Source organism: Gopherus flavomarginatus, chromosome 2 (genome assembly GCF_025201925.1).
Source record: "Gopherus flavomarginatus isolate rGopFla2 chromosome 2, rGopFla2.mat.asm, whole genome shotgun sequence".
Classification (NCBI taxonomy): Eukaryota; Metazoa; Chordata; order Testudines; family Testudinidae; genus Gopherus; species Gopherus flavomarginatus.
This window is the reverse complement of record NC_066618.1, coordinates 3,873,588-3,892,437: the sequence shown is the minus strand read 5'-3', so window position 1 is coordinate 3,892,437 and position 18,850 is coordinate 3,873,588. Positions and strand designations below refer to the sequence as shown.

The following is an 18,850-nucleotide window of genomic DNA, read 5'->3' as shown; positions in this document are numbered from 1 at the left end:
CTCCCTTCTAACGTCGTTTGGCAGCTGCCTGCTTGGTCCACTGCCTGCAGGAAGAACAGCCCGTTGGAGCTAGCTGGTGGGGGTGGACCAGCAGCCCCCATCAGCTCCCTGCTCCCCAGTTCCCTGTGTGACAGCTGCCCAGCAGGCTATCAGTTGCCAGTTCAGCTGTCCCTTGCACCACTGCCATGTGCTGCTCCTGCCCTCTGCCTTGGAGCTGCTCCCCAGAGCCTCTTGCTTGCTGTGGGGGGGGGAGGGGGAGGAGAAACTAATGTCAGGGTGTCCCCCTCCCCCTGACCCCATTTCCATGGAGAGGAAGACCACGACAGGGCTCAGGACAGAGAGAGCTTCCCAGCAGCAGCTTCTGTGTCAACTTGCTGATCTATTTAAAAAGGCAATGTGCTTAAAAGGAGCTGTGCGCCCCCTCCACAGACTCTCTCTCTCTCTCTCTCACACACACACACACACACACACACACACACACCCCCCCCAGAGTCTGTCTGGCATGCTGTCTTCCCTCCCTCCATTTGTGCTGCCTTGTACAACATTAACAACGAGTTAAGCCTTGAGGGCTCAGCTGATTGGCAGTTCATCATTTAGCAGTAAGGCATTCCCTGGGAAATATCCCACCCTCTGACTTTACCACCTCAACCAAGCTTCAATTATCATTGTTGTGTACTAGTACTGTTTGTTTAAAACATATACTATGTGTGTGTGGATGGCCAGTCTTTTGTCTGGTGAAAAAAGTTTCCCTGGAAACTCTCCGCCCCTCCCCCCTCCACAATTTACATTAATTTTTGGGGGGAAATTGGATTTGCTTAACATCGTTTTGCTTAAAGTCACATTTTTCAAGAACGTAACTACAACGTTAAGCGAGGAGTTACTGTATTAACCTTTGGGTAAGGCCTACGTTACTAGAGGAAAGTTAATAAGTACAGGGTATAGTTTGTGTCTTATGTTTTTCTTTTACTTGTAACCTTATGCTTACAAATCCTTATACTTGCTTTTTTTTGAATATTTACCTCAAGCTCTGAAAAAGTAAACTTCAATTTGGTTTTACTATAAATCTGTTTAAGTGCCTTATGCTAAGGAGAGTATTGAACTGAGGGAGACCCATGAACTAGGATGCATTGTTTCAATGGGTGCAGCAGATCAGTGTACATTGAAGGTGTCCAGAAGGGACTGGGAATCCAAGTGTAATATAGTGGGGTGTGTAAATTGTTAGCCTTTAGAGAAAACGCAGGGCTCATGGAGCCCAGAATGGAGTGCTTATGTTGCCAACAACCACTAGTTGGAGAAAGTTTCTCCTGGTGGGCACAGACAAGGCACAGTCATGCTGTAAACAGCTGATAGTGATTCATCCCAAGCGCCTCAGGTAACCCCCCCAAAGCATCAATTACTGATTGTTAAATAAATAGTTAATAAAGGTGCTCAACATTTCTTTTTAGATAAGCATACTAACAGCTTATCTTCAAAAATTCTATTCTATGCCTGCAGAACACACATGCCCGTTACGTGCAATTACCAAGTTAATTTAAGTTTATACAGGTTGCAGAGCAGATTTTTACTTTAAACAAAGTTGGTATTTTCCTTCATTTATTAATGCAGATCCTATGTTATAAGAACTTCTAAACCCACACACCACTGTACCAAGATGCTGACATACTTGAATTCTTGAATCAGCTGCAGCAACACTAAGTCTCTTATGGGATCTTCTTCCGTAGTGTCAGAGGTGCAACTCACTTTCTACATTAAACCATTTAAATCCTGCAGTAAAATACAGTTAATGAATGGTCAGTTACAGGAGTTTCAACTTAAGTACCTCTGTGTCCCTCATCACCATATTCCTTACAGTTTTAAGGAAGCTAGTATGTTTCTTTCCTTTATTTATTCTAAGTCAGTCAGATAAACACCAGAGCAAGTAAACTCAGCCCTCGTCCAGACTAACCCGCGGCATCGGCGGGTTAAAATCGATTGCTCGGGGATCGATATATCGCGTCTAGTCTGGACGCGGTGTATCGATCCCCGAGCGCGCTTACATCGATTCCGGAACTCCATCAATCCGAACGGAGTTCCGGAATCGACGCGGAGAGCTGCGGACATCGATGCCGCGCCGTCCAGACTGGTGAGTACCTCAATTTTAGAAATTCGACTTCAGCTACGTTATTCTCGTAGCTGAAGTTGCGTATCTAAAATCGATTTTAATTCCTAGTCTGGACGTGGCCTTAGACCTGCTCTACACTTTAAAATTTAGATCAAGCTGGAGGCAGAATGAACTGGGAACTTCATCATCACTGGTTAAGGGGTAAGTGATTATCACTACAAAAGTTTTTTTCCCCTCCTGCTGATAACAGCCCACCTTCATTGATTAGTCTCATTGCAGCGGGTATGGCAACATCCATTTTTTCAAGTGTGTGTGTGTGTATTTTATAAAAATCATCTCTCTCTCTATACCTCTAGCTTCCTACTGTATTTTCCACTGCATGCATCCAGTGAAGTGGGTTTTAGCCCACAAAAGCTTATGCCCAAATAATTTTTTTAGTTTCTGAAGGTGCCATGAGTACTCCTCGTTCTTTTTGCCGATACAGACTAAACACAGCTACCACTCTGAAAGGTGTGGTTCTACCCCACAAAGATTCATGGAGATTGAATACCTGTTTGACAGGACATGAGACTAGATGATCACAGGTGTCTGTCTTCTGGCCTTAAAATCTATTCATCTATGAATGACTGAAGAAATTAAAAAGTATTGCACCACCACCTACATTTTTCCATTAGTCCAGACAGATTATTTCCAAATAATTTTCTAAGTGCAGAAATCCATGTCCAGCTTCTCTATAATAGCAGGAAATGTTAACTGCCATCATCAAAATGAGGAAGGGTGCACACACACTTACTGAGATACGCCTAGTTTAAATTGCAAATGTTAAACACATTTTCTGATTCTATGTCAGACTGCTTGAGGTGGACAGAAACTGAAAGCACAACTAGACATTCAGTTTAATGAAGGAGCATATTGGGAACATCAGCAAGGGTAGTCGAACACATTACACGCTTTCCTTTTTCTCCAAGTCCTCTTCCTGAACTGTCATTGGGATGGCTTTATCTGTCATTTGCTCAGTGTTTTAAAGACAGCACTTCTGTTCTTTAATAAGTTGCCCGCATAAGGGAGCAGACAACTATATCAAGTGGTTACTACACAGAGGAACTTCTGAGAAATGTAGATGTTTTACAAGAAGGTAGGAATAAGGCCAGAGGTTCCTTTTTCACATCACGGAATTTCCCTTCTTAGAGGGGAAAGTGGGGTGGGGAGGAGACAGACCGACTACTAACGTTTCTGGGAAATGGTTTTCCTTTTTTGTATGGGAGTCAGTGATGTAGCCACAGGAATGTTAATTTTATTTGACAACAATGAATTTTTATTAAGGAGGGGCTTTTATTCCTTTTGAAGCTCTAGATAGATCATTTAGAGAATCAGAGTCAAGGTCTCAAACTGGTTGTGCCTTCTGAGCCTTTTTAATATGATCTGAACGATAAAGCATCTCTCCCTCTCAAAAACCACACTGCAGACAAGAGATGGAAACTTGTAAAGAACAGGACCTTTGTGAAACAGGTAACACTGATGTTTTCCTGAAAGATATGCTCTAGGAGGAATTAATTTTGGGGAAGTTCTATGGCCTATGTTATACAGGTCAGACTAGATGATCACAATGGTCCCTTCTGGCCTCGGAATCTGGGAATAGTGAGTGGAGCAAGACCTGTAGTGTGGACAGACACACACAGCTTGTTACTAAAAAAGTGGTTGTTCTAAAGGTGATATGCAAAGGACTTTTAAAAAAAATTATGTTAGTTTCTTTATGGTTTGCGAAGAAAGCATGAGGTGTGCTCCTATCCCTTTGTTTACTTTAGAAATATTGGAAGTGTCAAGCCTGGCTTCTTTTTTTTAAATACAGACTTCTTGAAATAAGATCTCAAATATTTATGAGCAGTTCACATTAATTTTTAATTAACATCTTCATACTTTCAGAGAGAGATAGCTTTTCCCAAGTCTTCATTAGATATCAAGTTTAGTTTTTTCTTAAAACTGCAGAGCTTGGATGCCAAAGTAAAAATCATAGGACTGGAAGGGACCTCAAGAGGTCCTCTAGTCCAGTCCCCTGCACTCAAGAATTATCCTTGATGCTAAGAGCAGTAAATTTCATAAGTACTACATATGGCTGACTGAATGGCTTTACTCAGAATGACATTCCATAACATATTGCACAACAAAAAATCTCCAGCTACTGAACAACCAATCCTTTGCTTCTGGCCTCACACTATCAGGGACTTCCTGCTAATCTCACATTTCTAACTATATTCAAGGTCACCAATTCAATTATTCAAGGTTTTACAAGGCTTCGTGTTCTCAAAAGAAACCCAAAAAACTGCACGCTCATCAGCTGAAGTCTTAATATCTTTAACCTTGTCTCAGTCACCTGTAGCTTTTAATCTGAAATTCTCACACTGTGCACTGGATATAACCTAGTTTCAGATACATTTAATATTAATCTTTGTATACAACTGTAACAAGCATAAGTTGCCACATATGCACCCCTCACTGAGAAGCAAGTTTGAATTTAGTTTGGAGTCTGACACCAGTACTAAATAAAAGTCACCAGCAATAGAATACTGATGGTACACATCCACCAAGTTAAGTGTATTTTTAGATTAAAGATTGTGCCATAATATGGTAGAGTTATAAGAATCAGAATGAAGGTTCAAGGCTGTGCTTTATAAGCGACTGGGTCTTATGAAAACTTTTGCTTAGATATTCATACACTTACTCACTTTAAAGACCCCCTGAGAGGAACTCACAGTTATGTTTCACATGTTTAATGATAGTTAAACAATAGACTTTGCTTCAGCCAGTTGAACATGTTTTATTGTTTACTTCCTTCCAGGATCATGTTCCTGACCGTGGAGCTCAGCTGACTCCCTCCTCTTCATGTGCAGACGGAGGGATCTGAAAATAGCATGAACAATGCCAATGTTCGAGTGTGGGGCAAGGAGCCTTTAGGCCCAGCTTCCCTCCCCACTGCTGCCACCCTATAGCAGGACTCTCAAGGGATTTCTGCTGATATCCCAGGCTGGGGCCTTCAGGAGAACACACCCCTATCTGGCTCATATTGGTCCAATACATTAGAAAGGAAGGGCTTTTCTGAGGAGTCATTTGTTGAATCCAAGTATTTTTCCTGAGACAGAAGGAACCCCTGTAGTAGAGGGAAAACAATAAGATTGATAATCATTCCACTCAAGTATCCCTTTCAAATCTGTCTGACACTGGATGAAGGACTGATTTTTACAATAGCAGATCACCACTATGAGGCAGAGAAAGTCCAGTGTTAGGTTAAAAAGTCAGGCCTGAGAAGTATAGCCTCAGCAGACAGAAAGACAGTATCACTGATGTTAACTTTCACCTAGAGTTAAGGTTTCCCAGTGATAGCTTGTGCCCTTCCATAACATCCAGTTTGGCAAAACTCAAACTTCAGAAAAACTGGACACAGTTAAGTTACATACCCTATATAACCTTAATATTGCCCCCTGGAGCTGGCAGCCACTGGTGAGTTATCCACAATGGTCTGAGACTGCATCCACTGAGAGAGTTGCAGCTGTAGTAAATGGCTTGAGTGGTGGAGGGAGTAGGTGGGGCAGATTGGTGGAGGTGTGTTTGTGAGTTGAGAGAGAAATTAGTTTAAGGAGCATCACAGAATTCTGGCTGTGATGTGAGATGGGTTTGAGCCCACCCTGTGGGTGCGAGTAAAGAAAAAGGGAGCATGTGAACCTAGCCTAGTTGCCTGAATCATTTTATTGCAAAATTGTGTAGGATGTCTCATTAGCAAAGCACAAGGGAGGGAAGGGGAGTGGTCTTGATGTGATGAAGCGGGGGGGAAGGGGGTGCCTTTTTTTCCCGAATGTTTTGCATGGAGTGGGCCTCAGTGTCCCTGGGTGCTACTGGTTTAACAAGGTGAGGGGAGAGGGAGTTGTTGTTACAGAGAACCGGAGAGGGAACTTGGGACCCCAGCCAATGGCCTGGAGGATGACAACCCAGCTCAAGAGTCACAGCCGATTCTGGCCAGCGGCAGGACAATGGGCTGTAAAGAGAGGATCCCATGACCTAACCAGCCAGTTCCAGCCAGAGGGCAGAAGAGAGAAGATGTGGCCTGGGTGACTCAGTTTACGACCCTGTTACCCTGGAGAGAAGACAATGGACAGTGGGGTTTGGGGGAGGTGATATTGGATGCCCAGCTGGGAAACAGGGGGACTCTGGGCTGGAGAAGGAGAGGAGGCAGAGCCCACCTGGATGCAGGGGAGACTGGGATGTGCTGTGCTGAGGGAGGCCAGGCTTGAGGTCCTGAGAGTTTCTTGTGCTGTGTTCAATGCTCAATAAACCCTCCTGTTTTACGCTGGCTGACAGTCACTCCAGTCTAGGGAACAGGGTTGCATTGTCTGCTTCAGGAGGTGGAGGCCCCATGGGTCCAGAGCGAATGGAATCCCTGAGGGGGCCCACAGTGAGAGACAGATGTGCAAAGGCTCAGAGAGGTGCGGCTCCAGGAAGTTAAGGGGCCTAAACCGAGAGAGTGGACCCCCCGAGAAGGGCTGTCTCACTGAAAGGGGCACCCCCCACAGACCACACGGGGCCAAGAGTGGGCACGATCTGTGAGTCCGAGACACTTGCCATGCAACAGGAACGGTCAGTAATGAGGTGGGATATGACAGCAGTCTGTGGGTTTAATGATGGGTAAGGGAAAGTATAGGTTTAGATCATGGTTTCTCAAACAGGGGTTGCCGCATCTGTAGGGAAAGCCCCTGGTGGGCTGGGCTGGTTTGTTTACCTGCCCTGTCCGCAGGTCCGGCCAATCACGGCTCCCACTGGGGGCTGATCACTGCTCCAGGCCAACAGGAGCTGCTGGAAGCAGTGCGGGCCGAGGGACTTACTGCCACCGCTTTCAGCGACTCCCTTTGGCCCAGAGCAGCGATCCACGGCCAGTGGGAGCCGCGATCAGCTGGACCTGTGGATGGTACAGGCAAATACACCGGACCAGCCCACTAGGGGCTTTCCCTACAGAGGCGCCGACCCCTGTTTGAGAAATCCTGGTTTAGATGGTATCCTGTAAGTGCAAAGTGGTATTCTGAATAGGCTGAGTGAGTGTAGGGCAGGTGCAGGTAGGTCCTTTCCTTTACACTGAAAGTCACAGGTGTTGGTAGGAGTTAGTGGTCATTGTGGCAGCTGTAGACAACGTGTAGAACAACAGTGGACTACTCACTTCTGGTCCTGTACTCTTCTCCCTGCCCCTTGCCATCCAGCTGTTCCAGTCAGTCCTGTGCCTTCCAGTCCAGTCACCCTCCTCACTGGCCCCCATCATGCTATTCTGACCAAGCTTCCCCACATCCTAGGCACTCCCTAGTGTGTCTATGTGGCACTGTATCCCATTTTCCAACTGTCAAATCAGAATTTTCCCTATGGATGATGAGAGAACCCAAAGGCTGTTTTAAAATGTTAATACAATTTTCTGAAAAGGAGCTGTATCTTGTGCATTCCTTAGCCAGTCTGCATTTTTCCCTCACATGCCCAACCCCCTTCATTCTTGGTATGTGCAGCAAACAACACTACACACACATCCTTCTGCAGAGGAGGGTGACTGGACTGGAAGGCACAGGACTGACTGGAACAGCTGGATGGCAAGGGGCAGGGAGAAGAGTACAGGACCAGAAGTGGGTAGTCCACTGTTGTTCTACACGTTGTCTACAGCTGCCACAATGACCACTAACTCCTACCAACACCTGTGACTTTCAGTGTAAAGGAGGCTCAGAAAGGGGTGAAGTGGCCCATTTATCTCAATACGATGGCATACCTGAATAAAAACACCTTAAGATGATTGCAGCCTCATTCCCCCTATCCAGCCAACTTCAGGAGAGCCACAATAAACATGCCTGTTCTCAGCTGCATGCCCAAGGGACGGGGCTTTCCAGTTCCCCCACACATAGTGGGGAAAAGGGAGACAGGCTCTGATCCCCTGGAAGGACAAGGTCCCCCACATCCTAGCTCAGAGAAGGGGGCAGGCAGGGGTATTAAACCTCTAAATATGGGCTGGGGCCCTCCAGATCATGGTGCGCACATGGGAGGGGAATATCAGGGTGACAGACGCATATGCTCCTATTTCCCCACAGTCTGTCACTCATCCCCACCCCCTGTTCCCTTTTCCTGATATCCCTACCCCCTCCATTTCCCCATCACCTAATCCCTCTACTATGCACCCATCCCCACTTATCTCTCTCCTCACACACCTAAACCCTTTCCTCGCTTATTTCCACCCACTCTTCCACCCCAATCACCTTCCCCTCCCAGCATACACTTGCAGATACAATTTATTTTTTTCAAAAATAGTTTCAGTGCTTTCTGAATATTTACTATACTCAGATTATATTTCCCCAAAATAAAAATTCTTCTTTGACAGAAGCAGATTCAAGCAATACGCTTCCCTTTTTAATTTCTACCCTGGGTTGGGGATTTGAACTCAGTGTGCCTCTGTGGGGTTCAGATTCAATGGCCAGAACATTCCCTTGAAGTCCTGCAAATCTCAGGTGGCTTTCAACACCAGTGGGCTCTCTCTCTGTACATGCAGAGGGTAATCCACGTAGGACCTTAGATATGCTTACCAGAACTTTTTCAAAGAATGCTGGAATTTGATTTCTCCCAAAGAGCTGGTGGGTGCTATGCATTTTGTAGGGGCAACCCTTGAGCACCGGAGACACTAGCACAATGATCTTAGCCATGGATGGATCTCTAATTGTGCATGAAAATGTTGCATGTGTCAACTTTAAGAGCTTTTTTTTTTTCTGGGGGCTGTATCTTGGGAACCTCTTGCTCACATTGTCCCAAATTTGGTTCACTGACCAAACCCCACCTCCCCATGAAGTGCACAACATTTCAAGGCAATCCGAGTAACTGTATGGACTTTAAAGCTCAACTTCAAGTGCTCTAAACAGAAAGCTTGTCTAGAACAAATACAATAGAGCTGGTGGAACTCTGCTATAATTAGAGGGAAAATGGAGGCGCTGGGGCACTACAAACCCATCATAGCATAGCAGGCTCAGTGAAGTGCTGAAGTGGCTCGTTCATGTCAATGATATATTCTCTGATAAAAGAACAGCCAATGGAATGAATACAACCTGAAACAATAGTTTGAGATGTATGAACTACTTCATTCATGTAACTGATGGTCCCATCTCTCCATCCCAGTGCTGAAGCGTTTCTGATGTAAACATGCCCATTCTTAGATCCTCACCCAATATCCGCAGTGTGTTCTTCATGTGTGCTCCAAGTATTCCTGTTCTAAACTCTCCATCCAGGGGCAGGCCTTCCCCAAAACCTGGTTCATTTGGAGGGAGGGGGAGAGGGAAACAGAGATGGGCTCAGATACCCTTTAGGCAACAAGGCAACCCAGACCCCAGCTTACATGAGGGAGGAAAGGAGAGGGTCTTAGACTCTCGCCTTTCACAAAGGGAGGGGGCAGAGGTAAGCCGGTACAGGCTGGTACGGTGTACCAGCAAGAGCCGGTAGGCTGTGCTGGACTGGACCGGCTTCCCCGGGCTGGCGGTTTAAAGGGCCCGGGGCTCCCTGCAGTAGTCTGGAAAGATTGATAGCCACTGTAATAGAGGGTGTTAGCATGCTAGTGATGGGTGATCTAGAAATATCTGAGAGGAAAAATAGCTTCTCTCCTCTAAAAACTCCTAGTGCATTCCACTAGCTATTAGCGCTGCAATACATATGAACATGAGATAGTTCAGAGGAATTTTCTTACATACACTCCAATCACCATGTTTAGCAACAACAGTTGTCTACATTAGATCAATATTTACATTTTATACTATATGGTTTAAACTTCTAGACACCAAATTGAATTACCAGTTGAAGACAATGAGAATTCCCCAAATAACATTAGTAAAGGAGGTCCCTTCATCCAGCAAGGCCAAATTATCTCACTGTATGGTCCCATTTATGATGGATACCTAGATATCTATTAAGGAATTTCAGAGGCATGAAAATCTAAAAGTCAAACAAAATACCAGTCACCATGGCAGTCATCTCAGTGCTCCAATATTAAGTCGAATGTTTAATAGGAAGCAAATTTTTAACAGGAAGAGTCAGCACATTTCTTTGCTCACATGTTTCTATGAGCAGATGCCTTGCAGCAAGATAACAATTTAAAGTCCAACTGTAGATCTTGCTCTGTTTAACACAGGCAGCCTTAAGGATGTACAGAAGAACATACTAATTTTCCTGTTTCCTGTTCTGAAGGACACCATTACAGTACTGGCATTAGCAGGGGATTTGATATTATGCTAATTATATTCTCCCTTTCTAATCAAGTTGTTTCCTTAGCTAAATGACTAAGAGAACCACAAATGTTTACATACTCTGATCCTCAAACCCTAACGAATCTAAGTTAAATATTTAACATTTCAGATTTAGATAGAAATAAGCCTTTTCACTTTCCATAAAAATTCACTCCCAGATGGTAAAACAGCAGAACATCACTAATTTGCACTAGCAGTTATGGCTTTTGCAAGTTGGAGAGTGAACAATTCAAAACAAATAAATACACCTCTACCCCGATATAACACTGTCCTCCGGAGCCAAAAAAAAGATCTTACCGCATTATAGGTGAAACCACGTTATATCGAACTTGCTTTGATCCGCCTGAGCGCACAGCCCCACACCCCAGAGCACTGCTTTACCGCGTTATATCCAAATTTGTGTTATATTGGGTCGCGTTATATCGGGGCAGAGGTGTAAATCACAATGAAATTTAGTTATAACTGATAATACTTTGTATTCATCTCAGTAAGTATTCCGTACAGTGTTCTGTAGAAACAATCAAATCAGTAACACAAAACTTTACTACTGCACCCTGATATTAGATCTTTCAGAAGTGAAGCAAGACCACTTGGTAACATACGCAAGTTAATATGTGCATCAGCAAAGTTCTGTCGTCACTGGAAGGCACTTATGGTTAAGCATTTGCACACAGGGAGAATATTCAAGCTTTTTCACTAACATTCAATACAATCTTATTGCTTCCACTGTCAGCCTCACCTGTGGTATTGTGCTGGGTTCTCAAATTATAATCAAGTTCTCAACTCCAACTGTAGTTCTCTAGTAATGTTTGTCCTCATGTCTAATGCTGAAACAGATTAAACAAATTAGGTTTTGACTTTAAGTTTACATGACAGCCAAAACAGATGTCAGCTTAAATTTGTGAAGTGTCTAACCAATATGTGATGCTTAAGTAAACGTTGTACTGTTTTTGCAGATCGAGCCTCTCCCACTACTCTAAAAAAAAAATCTGAATATCCAGAAAGCAAGCTTGGGTTACATCTAGATGTGATTCCAGTTAGATTCTAATACAGTTCCCATCACCACAGCATGAGCAACTCACAGAATTCTGAGGTGTTGAAGATATAGTTCTCTCTTCCTTGCAGTGTGCAGAGACTGGCTTAAAAAAAACAACAAACAAACAAACAAAAAACTGCAGTGATACTGTGAAAAGCCTAATCAAAAGTAGGATTTATATTTTTTTTCCCCTGAGACAGAGCTTCATGGACATTCCGATATCTTTGGGGAGTGTGTTCCAGACTCAGAACCAGTTATCAAGAGAGTTCTCTGCTGCACACCCAAGTCTAACTCTTCAGGGTGACAATTCTATTCTTCCAATGCCAATTTAGAGGCTCTGATCCTAACAAAGTCTTACAACACATGGATTAATTCCTTTCTGAGACTACTTCTGCGGGGTGGGGGTGGGAGGAAAGGTGTAGATACCAGGGTGCCTGGGAATTCCCTGTGTTTATCAGGATCTCAGCGACAACATCCAACCCCTAAGAGAGAGACACATTTTTAATTTAGTTAGGTGGCCTCTTCAAGAACAAGTATATGTTGCTTTTAAAGAGAGATCCTGTGTAATATTTCAGCCTCACTGAATTGAATTCTTCCAACACTTAAGGGACTTTACTAAGGAGTATTGCCTCTAAGTTCCCAGAAAGCTGCGCAGCCACACAGCAGCCTATTTAGCACCACTCAGATGCTCAAGGAACCCACCCAGGGACTTGCCAAGGCCATGGAGGGGTGCCCCTCCTCTGTCCCCAACTCTGCTGTGGCACTGTCAGGGAGGGGCAGCCCAGACCGAGGGGTTCCCCCAGCCCAGACCTACTGGGGCCAGGGGAGGACTGCCTATTCTGAAGCTCCAATCCCAGAGCTGCCGTGGCAGGGAGAGGCACCTCTTCAATCCAGCCCAGGTGCTTCTGTGGGGAGAGAGAACTGGAGGAGTCCGCTCTTCCTGCCGTAGATCTGAGCATCCTCCTGCACCCCAAACTCCTCATCCCCTGCTCCCCAACCCTCTGCCACAGCCCTGAGCCCCTCATCTCCAGCCCCACCCCAGAGCCCGCACCCCGAGCCAGAGCCCTCACACCCCAACTCTCTGCCCCAACCCTGAGTCCCTCACCCCCAGCCCCACCACAGAGCCCACACACTTCTGCACCCCAACCCTCTGCCCCTGCCCTGAGCCCCCTCCCATATTCCAAACCCTTTGGCCCCACCCCACCACACATCACCTTCATATTGGTGCACATAACAAAATTCATTTTGCACATGGGTGGGAAAAAATAGAAGGAACACTGCCGGCGACATGCTCATTAGTAATTTCATAAAATTTTTGGATAACATTTTAATTCTAGTCTAAGATGGTAAATTCTTGCTAGCTCACCAAATCTGATGTTCATTATTAAAGGAAGTAAAGTCAACTCTGAAGTGATACCACCTCCTTCCATATATCAAATACTGTGTATGACTCAATCACATTTCAACTGCTGAGAAGACTTCCTGGAGCCTCTGATCAAGTCCTAGATGTACTACTACGTATTATGCATCAATCACGTTAAAGCTAGGAACCTCAAATTCTTTAATTCTCTACATAACGAGGCACACCCAATTGCATTTGATTGTCACTGTCCTGCTGCAAAATGTTGTCTCTCTAAAGCAGTAATCAAACTCAGCTTGCTGGTTCCCACTTCCATATTTCATCTATTAAGCCAGCATCATTTCCACCTGGGGCTCAGAAGATTACACTGCAGTTACAAAAGCACCATCTACAGTATAATTAGCTTCCAAAGTGTTCTTATTTTAAGTAGAGCATTATGAAAATGATTGCTAGGCAGAGCTAGGAAATGAGTTTCCCTGCAGGCATAGCTAGCTGGCAATAAGTCTTCAAAGTACGAACAAACAGAGAAGAACTGCTCACACATAAATTCCTATCGGCTAATTAGTTTTGCTCACTGTACTCAGTGACAATGCTGATATGGAAGAGATTTTGTCCCTAAAAACAACAAATTCATATCGAATATATGCAGATAATTGCAACCATTCCTTAGTATATGGACTCATTCGGATTTGTTATATCCTTATGTAAATTCCCAGGCAAGAAAAGAGTGAATTATATTTTAAAATTTCAATTTAATTATCAATTTAAAAGTTACTCCATTAAAATAAACACTTAGAAATTCATGTGTTTATTACATTGCAGCAACTAAGCAGACTTTCATTGTTTTCAGAGCTCATCTACATGTTTACAGCCTCTCAGGAATGTAAGAGCGTAACACTGTAAAACTGACTATTGATACAGAAATCAAAACTGACTACATGCACCCTCTCTCAAATACAAAGAACATACCAAGAAAACAGATCTTTAGATCTGTTTTAGTAACAAATTCTCATGTGAAATGGGATAAAAGATATGCAATATTTTTTAAGTTGTGTCCATTTAAAGCCACCAGCTAAGGAAGGCTAAATACTGATGAATATAGCTCCCCCAGCTTCCCCCCCTCCACCCCCCCAATCAGTACCCTCAGAGCAATCTCTTAAAATTACCTTTGAGATTGCTTCACTGGTATCTGCAGATGGACACATTAAACTTAAGGCACTTTACATCACTACTAATAGTACGACTGACTGAGAATGTGCCACATTCATAAGAAAGGCTGTACCGGGTCAGACCAAAAGGTCCATCTAGCCCAGTATCTGTCTACTGACAGTGGCCAATGCCAGGTGCCCCAGAGGGAGTGAACCTAACAGGTAATGATCAAGTGATCTCTCTCCTGCCATCCATCTCCATCCTCTGACAAACAGAGGCTAGGGACACCATTCCTTACCCATCCTGGCTAATAGCCATTTATGGACTCAACCACCAAGAATTTATCCAGTTCTCTTTTAAACGCTGTTATAGTCCTAGCCTTCACAACCTCCTCAGGCAAGGAGTTCCTTTTATTTGTTTTAAACCTGCTGCCTATTAATTTCATTTGGTGACCCCTAGTTCTTGTATTATGGGAATAAGTAAATAACTTTTCCTTACCCACTTTCTCCACATTACTCATGATTTTATATACCTCTGTCATATCCCCCCCTTAGTCTTCTCTTTTCCACGCTGAAGATTCCTAGCCTCTTTAATCTTTCCTCATATGGGACCCTCTCCAAACCCCTAATCATTTGTTGCCCTTTTCTAGTGACATATCTTTTTTGAGGTGAGGAGACCACATCTGTACACAGTATTCGAGATGTGGGCATACCATGGATTTATATAAGGGCAATAATATTTTCTCAGTCTTATTCTCTATCCCCTTTTTAATGATTCCTAACAGCCTGTTTGCTTTTTTGACTGCCTCTGCACACTGCGTGGACATCTTCAGAGAACTGTCCACGATGACTCCAAGATCTTTTTCCTGACTCCTCGTAGCTTAATTAGCCCCCCATCATATTGTATGTATAGTTGGAGTTATTTTTTCCAATGTGCATTACTTTACATTTATCCACATTAAATTTCATTTGCCATTTTGTTGCCCAATCACTTAGTTTTGTGAGATCTTTTTAAAGTTCTTCAAAGTCTGCTTTGGTCTTAACTATCTTGAGCAGTTTAGCATCATCTGCAAACTTTGCCACCTCACTTTTTACCCCTTTCTCCAGATCATTTATGAATAAATTGAATAGGATTGGTCCTAGGACTGACCCTTGGGGAACACCACTAGTTACCCCTCTCCATTTTGAGAATTTACCATTAATTCCTACCCTTTGTTCCCTGTCTTTCAACCAGTTCTCAATCCATGAGAGAACCTTCCCTTTAATCCCATGACAGCTTAATTTATGTAAGAGCCTTTGGTGAGGGACCTTGTCAAAGGCTTTCTGGAAATCTAAGTATACTATGTCCACTGGATCCTCCTTGTCCACGTTTGTTGACCCCTTCAAGAACTCTAAGAGATTAGTAAGACACGATTTCCCTTTACAGAAACTATGTTGACTATTGCTCAACAGTTTATGTTTTTCTATGTGTCTGATAATTTTATTCTTAACTATTGTTTCAACTAAGTCCCGGTACTGACATTTGACTTACCGGTCTGTAATTGTCGGGAACACCTCTAGAGCCCTTTTTAAATATTGGCGTTACATTAGCTAACTTCCAGTCATTGGGTACTGAAGCCGATTTAAAGGACAGGTTACGAATCTTAGTTAATAGTTCCGCAACTTCACATTTGAGTTCTTTCAGAACTCTTGGGTGAATGCCATGTGGTCCCGGTGACTTGTTAATGTTGAGTCATATTATAGGTGGCATTACCAGCTCCTCCTAGAATGCAGGTTGCTTGATACTTCCCATTATAAGATGCCTTTTTTTTTTTATCATCATCATCATCATCATCAGGGATGTGCCTTTTGCTGTTCCTGTGAAAAAAAGTCCAAATTTGGCAGCTATCAGCCTTTGAAAAAATTTCAGTTTGCACGTGGTCAGCAGACTTAAGCGTTTGGCAGCTACATTCTCCAAAGATTATCTGTACTGGGAATGCTCCATCCTGCGGCTGAGCCGCAATTACCTTACAATCACTGCTTCTGACTGCTGAGGGTCATTGCACCAGGCACAAAAAACTCTTATCTTCCTGCTGACGCCCAGACGGGGTGGAGGACGACACAACATGACTAATACAGAGGGAAGAAGAGCTGCACTGGAGAAGGGGTGGCACATGCAAAGACAAACAATCAGAATGGAGAAGAGGGAAGACTATGCCTGGCAGGGGCTGTGCACAGAGACAGACTGGGAGGAGACAAGGTGCTGCAAGGGTGGAGGGGGAAATGATTGGAACTGGCAGAAAGATGGTACTGGAAACCAGTGTAAAGAGGCTGGGGGAGAGATGTTAAATGAGAAGCCCAGGACAGGAGAGACACAGAGACTTGAGAGTAGGGGGGTGCTGACAGACAGATTCATATGTTCCACGGCCAGAAGGGACCACTGTGATCATCTAGTATGGAACAACGGCAGAAGGGTATCAGGATTAGGGAGGGAGATAATGCACAAGAAACAATGAGTACTAGAGACACCCCTCTCCAGAACCCAGAATGGAATCCAAGATTCCAGTTTCAACATTTCTTTGGTCAGCAAATATCTGTGAAACTAACTGCTATACGGGGCTCATCCTCATCTAGTGGCTGGTCATCTGCCTTTATGTGAAACAACTACAGCCTTCAGTTACTCTGTTACCCAAGTGGTTGTGCTATGGATTCAAAGGTTCCAACACATCCAATGAAAAACATGAGTGTCAATGATTCCACATAAAATATTCCATTATGGCTAAAAAACACACACTAGAGAATTACATAACATTCTATTAATATAGGCTTTTGTAACACTATAAACTCAAGTCCTCAAGTTGTGAAATGCCAGAATTAACACTGCCTGTGCAAACCTAATTCAACTCCCCCTGTGTACACGCATTATTATGCCATCCTAATTACACGACTGTTTTTGCCATAAGATCTTTGCCTCATTCAGTGCACAGAAAGTACCATGCTCTAGGAATGTATCAGGATTATGTATCAAAAGAGGCTGTTGGTCAACTCCTGCCTCATTTGTGGCTAAAGCTTAAATGTGTTTAGTGCACGAAGCAAAGGACTGCATGAAGAGAAAGGATGTTTTCATGGTTAAAGCAGCAGAATGTTGCAAGGGGGATTAGGAGTGCATCACTGTCACAGCCACGGAGTTCTTATGTGATGCTAGGCAAGTTGCTTAAATCAAACTTTACATGGGTGGTCACTACTTGTGCACCTCATTTTCTGAGTGCCCAGCTCTACCCATGGGGTCTAATCTGCAGAAGTGTTAAGCACTGTACAGCAGCATCTGAAGTCAAATGGAGACGTGCTCTGAACATAGAAAGTGTTATATAATGCTACATACTCTGAAAAACATGAAGCCCTCAGCCTCTCAATTTGATCACTCAAACTTAAAACCAAAGTTGTCCACTAATTTCTCAGTGGATCAGTTCTCCAGCTGCAGAATGCAACTAATACATCTCATCTTACAGGCAAGTTTTGAAAACAAGTTAGTGTTTATGAAGCACACAGCTACTAACATTACAATCAACATAAAAAAAGCCAACATGGAAATACTCTTATAATGTGCACTAAATAAGGCATTGGGCCAGACTCTGAAAGACTATGATAAAACAAATTGCTGAATAGCTGCTCCTCAAATAAGCACTATCCTTCCCATGTACTGAATGAGGGAAGAGGTCCTGTGAGGAAAAAAAAAAAAAATTGTATGCGATCATATAGTTACAGAGAATCATAACACATACACACAAGAAGGGCAAAACAAACTTGCATAGACAGCCTTAACTTTGGCATGGCCTAACTTGACCTCACAACCTTAAGTAATATTGAAAATTATTCTGCTTTTGCAAAAAATAGTAAAACCGTAAGAACGACCATAGTACGTCAGACCAATGGTCCATCTAGCACAGTATCCTGTCTTTTGACTGTGACCAGCATCAGATGCTTCAGGAGGGAGTAAAAAAAAAAAAACAAACAGAGCAATTTACTGAGTGATCCATACTGTCATCCAGTCCCAGCTTCTAGCAGTCAGAAGTTTAGGAGCATATAGAGAAGCAACCACATTAGCCATTGATGGACCTATCCTCGTATCAACATATCAAAGGCCTTGTCTACATTACAGAGTTTTGTCAACAAAAGTGATGTTGACATTCAAAAGGCACTATAATAAAAATCGGTATTGCATGCTCACACTTACGCTGTCAGCAAAGCCCATCCACACTTGGGGCACTAGCATCGACAGTATGAGCAGTGCACTGTGAGCACCTATCCCACAGCCCAGTTCGACACCTTCTGTCGTTATATGTCATGGGAAAGTGGAGTGGACTGCAGTGCATCTTCGGACTGGGCTCAATGTCCTGTGATGCATTGCTTTCTGTCCCAGCATTCCACAGGCTTACAGCTTTCTTTCATGGCATTTTTCAACAGCCCTTCTTTGTTGTGCAACCAGGCATTTTTGTGAGAAAGAATGGATCCTGCACTGCTCTCCTATGCTCTGATTACTGTCATGAAGACATTGAGGATGGCAGTGCAGTTAATCGCAATTTTCTTAACTGAAGCTGACTCCCAATTGCCTGACATGCTGTATAATATGGATAGGAGCAACTTTAGATTGCTTTTGGCATTCACAGAATAGCGGCAGAGGGTCACTTTTGGGCTTGGGAAACAAATACTAAATGATGGGATCGTATCATCAGACAGGTGTGGGATGACAATCAGTGGCTACAGAACTTTGTGATGTGAAAAGCCACCTTCCTGGAACTGTGCACGGAGCTCACCCCAGCACTGAAGTGCAAGAACATCAGAATGAGACTGCCCTATTGTTAGAGAAGTGTGTGGCACTGTGCGGAAGCTGGCGACTCCAGACTGCTACCAGTTGTTCACAAATGAATTTGG

The 18,850-nt window shown here is 43.7% G+C and overlaps 1 protein-coding gene across 11 annotated transcripts in view; it reads right to left on the bottom strand.

Annotated features, from left to right (window-relative positions):
• The window catches only part of LOC127045833 (KAT8 regulatory NSL complex subunit 1-like), a 137,624-nt gene that overhangs the window by 102,375 nt on the left and 16,399 nt on the right, over positions 1 to 18,850 (bottom strand). For 3 of the 11 annotated variants that reach the window (XM_050942520.1, XM_050942525.1, XM_050942526.1), the window contains 2 exons: positions 11,135 to 11,222; positions 1,664 to 1,764 (listed from right to left, as the gene is read on the bottom strand). The exons of 3 other annotated variants lie outside the window; for them this stretch is intronic. The gene's annotated coding sequence lies outside the window, so the exon portion shown is untranslated. Of the gene's footprint in view, positions 1 to 1,663; positions 1,765 to 5,146; positions 5,247 to 9,323; positions 9,448 to 11,134; positions 11,223 to 15,470; positions 15,774 to 18,850 lie in introns of those variants that run through there. 5 more of the 11 variants (XM_050942523.1, XM_050942524.1, XM_050942522.1 and 2 more) reach the window with 5 other exon arrangements.